Genomic DNA, 6,000 nt, shown 5'->3' on the forward strand with positions numbered 1-6,000 from the left:
AATGCACCGATCAGATGAGGTCATGGGGATTATCACACCCGGTGACCGCGCCGATCAGATGATGGATGTCATTGGACTTTACAGATTGGGCGACAGAGCCGATCAGATGTCATTGGTATTATCACACCCGATGACCGTGCTGATCAGATGACGTCATTGGGATTTTCACACCCGTGACCACGCCAATCAGATGATGGAGAGAGTTTAATTCCATTCTTCTGGCCCACTCACCGGAGTACCACCAGATTATTCGCTCTACCAGACCATTGGTCACCTTCAACAACATTGTGGTAGATTAAATGTCCACATTAGATAACCTTACACTAATTTGGGGAGATCAACCCCTGGATACCAAGTTCAGAGGAGACTGGGCAACCAAACACACCCTATAGGCTATATGCGCTGCGTCCGTGGTTGGACAGGACGTGGCTGATATCCATGTGCTCCCCCCGTGTCTTCATGGAGCCATTACTTTTCTTCATTGGGCCACATAACAGATAGGAATAGGATCTGTCCTGAGCGATACATCAGACTCACAGTCCCATGCTAATACACAGGGCCACGTAGGGGGCCACAGAATATAATATATGGGGGGTTCTGGTCTGTCCTGCTCTGATGCCGCAGAATATGATCAGACCTGCTGTATGTTCATTGGAACTAGATAGACCCTTGGATGGGACCCTTGTTTGTCCGCAGGGGGCCTTAGGCCTCAGAGGGGGTGTTGGATTTGCTCCTGTTCAGAGGCCGTTGTGGCCGTATCTCTGCCATAGTCATCAGATTTCTGCGGAGAATCCCTTTCACTCGTTCCCTCCTTTTATCTGTTACATTGACATTCCACCGCTGTCCCCAATAGCGTTTATTACACACAGTAGAGCGATTTCCATGGCGGTTCTTCTGTCCGTGAAATCGCATTATACCGTCAAGGTGTGTGGGATAGTCGCCGGAACGCATTGAAGTTTCTCCAGACTGAGACAATAAATAGTTTGTCTGTTGCTCATGTCATAAAATAATCATCTACACGAAGCCGACACGAGAAGAATAGAGACAAGACAAGTCACGTCCTGAACCCTCCTGGTCCTTGTGAAGCAGAGCTGGAAAACTATGTTAATTATGATAATTATTTTCTGACAGAACCTCCGAAAAAATGTTATTGACTCGATTTTTCTAAAGTAGACTTCAAGCCGTCAGATCCCTCAAGGTGGCCACCATCTAATGACAGAAGATACTTCAGGCTCCGGCCCACCAGCAGTGACTGCCATTGTCTCCATAGTGAAGGTGATGTCACATCTATTGTAGTGACATCATCATAGTATTACTAGAATGTCATCACTCCATCCATAAATGCTCCATGAAGCTTTAAGGAGATGGACATATATCTACTAGAAACAGTGCCCCCTCAGTATATTGGCTGGATTTGGCATTGCGCCTCCACTCCTCCAGCCATGATGTCCTTATTGTGATCTGGTTATCTGCTCATACATGTAGTGTCCTCTCCTGATAACCAGCCATGATGTCCTTATTGTGGTCAGGTTATCTTCTCATACATGTAGTGTCCTCCTGATAACCAGCCATGATGTCCTTATTGTGGTCAGGCTATCTTCTCATACATGTAGTGTCCTCCTGATAACCAGCCATGATGTCCTTATTGTGGTCGGGTTATCTTCTCATACATGTAGTGTCCTCCTGATAACCAGCCATGATGTCCTTATTGTGGTCGGGTTATCTTCTCATACATGTAGTGTCCTCCTGATAACCAGCCATGATGTCCTTATTGTGGTCGGGTTATCTTCTCATACATGTAGTGTCCTCCTGATAACCAGCCATGATGTCCTTATTGTGGTCGGGTTATCTTCTCATACATGTAGTGTCCTCCTGATAACCAGCCATGATGTCCTTATTGTGGTCGGGTTATCTTCTCATACATGTAGTGTCCTCCTGATAACCAGCCATGATGTCCTTATTGTGGTCGGGTTATCATCTCATACATGTAGTGTCCTCCTGATAACCAGCCATGATGTCCTTATTGTGGTCGGGTTATCATCTCATACATGTAGTGTCCTCCTGATAACCAGCCATGATGTCCTTATTGTGGTCGGGTTATCATCTCATACATGTAGTGTCCTCCTGATAACCAGCCATGATGTCCTTATTGTGGTCGGGTTATCATCTCATACATGTAGTGTCCTCCTGATAACCAGCCATGATGTCCTTATTGTGGTCGGGTTATCTTCTTATACATGTAGTGTCCTCCTGATAACCAGCCATGATGTCCTTATTGTGGTCGGGTCATCTTCTTATACATGTAGTGTCCTCCTGATAACCAGCCATGATGTCCTTATTGTGGTCGGGTCATCTTCTCATACATGTAGTGTCCTCCTGATAACCAGCCATGATGTCCTTATTGTGGTCGGGTCATCTTCTCATACATGTAGTGTCCTCCTGATAACCAGCCATGATGTCCTTATTGTGGACAGGTTATCTTCTCATACATGTAGTGTCCTCCTGATAACCAGCCATGATGTCCTTATTGTGGTCAGGTTATCTTCTCATACATGTAGTGTCCTCCTGTTAACCAGCCATGATGTCCTTATTGTGGTCAGGTTATCTTCTCATACATGTAGTGTCCTCTCCTGATAACCAGCCATGATGTCCTTATTGTGGTCAGGTTATCTTCTCATACATGTAGTGTCCTCCTGATAACCAGCCATGATGTCCTTATTGTGGTCGGGTTATCTTCTCATACATGTAGTGTCCTCCTGATAACCAGCCATGATGTCCTTATTGTGGTCGGGTTATCTTCTTATACATGTAGTGTCCTCCTGATAACCAGCCATGATGTCCTTATTGTGATCTGGTTGTCTTCTCATACATGTAGTGTCCTCCTGATAACCAGCCATGATGTCCTTATTGTGGTCAGGTTATCTTCTCATACATGTAGTGTCCTCCTGATAACCAGCCATGATGTCCTTATTGTGGTCAGGCTATCTTCTCATACATGTAGTGTCCTCCTGATAACCAGCCATGATGTCCTTATTGTGGTCGGGTTATCTTCTCATACATGTAGTGTCCTCCTGATAAACAGCCATGATGTCCTTATTGTGGTCGGGTTATCTTCTCATACATGTAGTGTCCTCCTGATAACCAGCCATGATGTCCTTATTGTGGTCAGGCTATCTTCTCATACATGTAGTGTCCTCCTGATAACCAGCCATGATGTCCTTATTGTGGTCAGGTTATCTTCTCATACATGTAGTGTCCTCCTGATAACCAGCCATGATGTCCTTATTGTGGTCAGGTTATCTTCTCATACATGTAGTGTCCTCCTGATAACCAGCCATGATGTCCTTATTGTGGTCAGGTTATCTTCTCATACATGTAGTGTCCCCTCCTGATAACCAGCCATGATGTCCTTATTGTGGTCAGGTTATCTTCTCATACATGTAGTGTCCTCCTGATAACCAGCCATGATGTCCTTATTGTGGTCGGGTTATCTTCTTATACATGTAGTGTCCTCCTGATAACCAGCCATGATGTCCTTATTGTGGTCGGGTCATCTTCTCATACATGTAGTGTCCTCCTGATAACCAGCCATGATGTCCTTATTGTGGTCGGGTCATCTTCTCATACATGTAGTGTCCTCCTGATAACCAGCCATGATGTCCTTATTGTGGACAGGTTATCTTCTCATACATGTAGTGTCCTCCTGATAACCAGCCATGATGTCCTTATTGTGGACAGGTTATCTTCTCATACATGTAGTGTCCTCCTGATAACCAGCCATGATGTCCTTATTGTGGTCGGGTTATCTTCTCATACATGTAGTGTCCTCCTGATAACCAGCCATGATGTCCTTATTGTGGTCGGGTTATCTTCTCATACATGTAGTGTCCTCCTGATAACCAGCCATGATGTCCTTATTGTGATCTGGTTGTCTTCTCATACATGTAGTGTCCTCCTGATAACCAGCCATGATGTCCTTATTGTGGTCAGGTTATCTTCTCATACATGTAGTGTCCTCCTGATAACCAGCCATGATGTCCTTATTGTGGTCAGGCTATCTTCTCATACATGTAGTGTCCTCCTGATAACCAGCCATGATGTCCTTATTGTGGTCGGGTTATCTTCTCATACATGTAGTGTCCTCCTGATAACCAGCCATGATGTCCTTATTGTGGTCGGGTTATCTTCTCATACATGTAGTGTCCTCCTGATAACCAGCCATGATGTCCTTATTGTGATCTGGTTGTCTTCTCATACATGTAGTGTCCTCCTGATAACCAGCCATGATGTCCTTATTGTGGACAGGTTATCTTCTCATACATGTAGTGTCCTCCTGATAACCAGCCATGATGTCCATATTGTGGTCGGGTTATCTTCTCATACATGTAGTGTCCTCCTGATAACCAGCCATGATGTCCTTATTGTGGTCGGGTTATCTTCTCATACCTGTAGTGTCCCCATGATAACCAGCCATGATGTCCTTATTGTGGTCAGGTTATCTTCTCATACATGTAGTGTCCTCCTGATAACCAGCCATGATGTCCTTATTGTGGTCAGGCTATCTTCTCATACATGTTGTGTGTCCTCCTGATAACCAGCCATGATGTCCTTATTGTGGTCGGGTTATCTTTTCATACCTGTAGTGTCCTCCTCCTGATAACCAACCATGATGTCCTTATTGTGGTCGGGTTATCTTCTCATACATGTAGTGTCCTCCTGATAACCAGCCATGATGTCCTTATTGTGGTCAGTTATCTTCTCATACATGTAGTGTCCTCCTGTTAACCAGCCATGATGTCCTTATTGTGGTCAGGTTATCTTCTCATACATGTAATGTCCTCCTGATAACCAGCCATGATGTCCTTATTGTGGTCGGGTTATCTTCTCATACATGTTGTGTCGCCCTGATAACCAGCCATGATGTCCTTATTGTGGTCAGGTTATCTTCTCATACATGTAATGTCCTCCTGATAACCAGCCATGATGTCCTTATTGTGGTCGGTTATCTTCTCATACATGTAGTGTCCTCCTGTTAACCAGCCATGATGTCCTTATTGTGGTCAGGTTATCTTCTCATACATGTAATGTCCTCCTGATAACCAGCCATGATGTCCTTATTGTGGTCGGGTTATCTTCTCATACATGTAGTGTCCCCTTTTGATAACCAGCCATGATGTCCTTATTGTGGTCGGGTTATCTTCTCATACATGTAGTGTCCCCTTTTGATAACCAGCCATGATGTCCTTATTGTGGTCGGGTTATCTTCTCATACATGTAGTGTCCTCCTGTTAACCAGCCATGATGTCCTTATTGTGGTCAGGTTATCTTCTCATACATGTAGTGTCCTCCTGATAACCAGCCATGATGTCCTTATTGTGGTCAGGTTATCTTCTCATACATGTAGTGTCCTCCTGATAACCAGCCATGATGTCCTTATTGTGGTCAGGTTATCTTCTCATACATGTAGTGTCCTCCTGATAACCAGCCATGATGTCCTTATTGTGGTCAGGTTATCTTCTCATACATGTAGTGTCCTCCTGATAACCAGCCATGATGTCCTTATTGTGGTCGGGTTATCTTCTCATACATGTAGTGTCCTCCTCCTGATAACCAGCCATGATGTCCTTATTGTGGTCGGGTTATCTTCTCATACATGTAGTGTCCTCCTGATAACCAGCCATGATGTCCTTATTGTGGTCAGGTTATCTTCTCATACATGTAGTGTCCTCCTGATAACCAGCCATGATGTCCTTATTGTGGTCAGGCTATCTTCTCATACATGTAGTGTCCTCCTGATAACCAGCCATGATGTCCTTATTGTGGTCGGGTTATCTTCTCATACATGTAGTGTCCTCCTGATAACCAGCCATGATGTCCTTATTGTGGTCGGGTTATCTTCTCATACATGTAGTGTCCTCCTGATAACCAGCCATGATGTCCTTATTGTGGTCGGGTTATCTTCTCATACCTGTAGTGTCCCCATGATAACCAGCCATGATG

The sequence above is a fragment of the Leptodactylus fuscus genome, chromosome 6 (genome assembly GCF_031893055.1).
Source record: "Leptodactylus fuscus isolate aLepFus1 chromosome 6, aLepFus1.hap2, whole genome shotgun sequence".
NCBI classification, from domain to species: Eukaryota; Metazoa; Chordata; class Amphibia; order Anura; family Leptodactylidae; genus Leptodactylus; species Leptodactylus fuscus.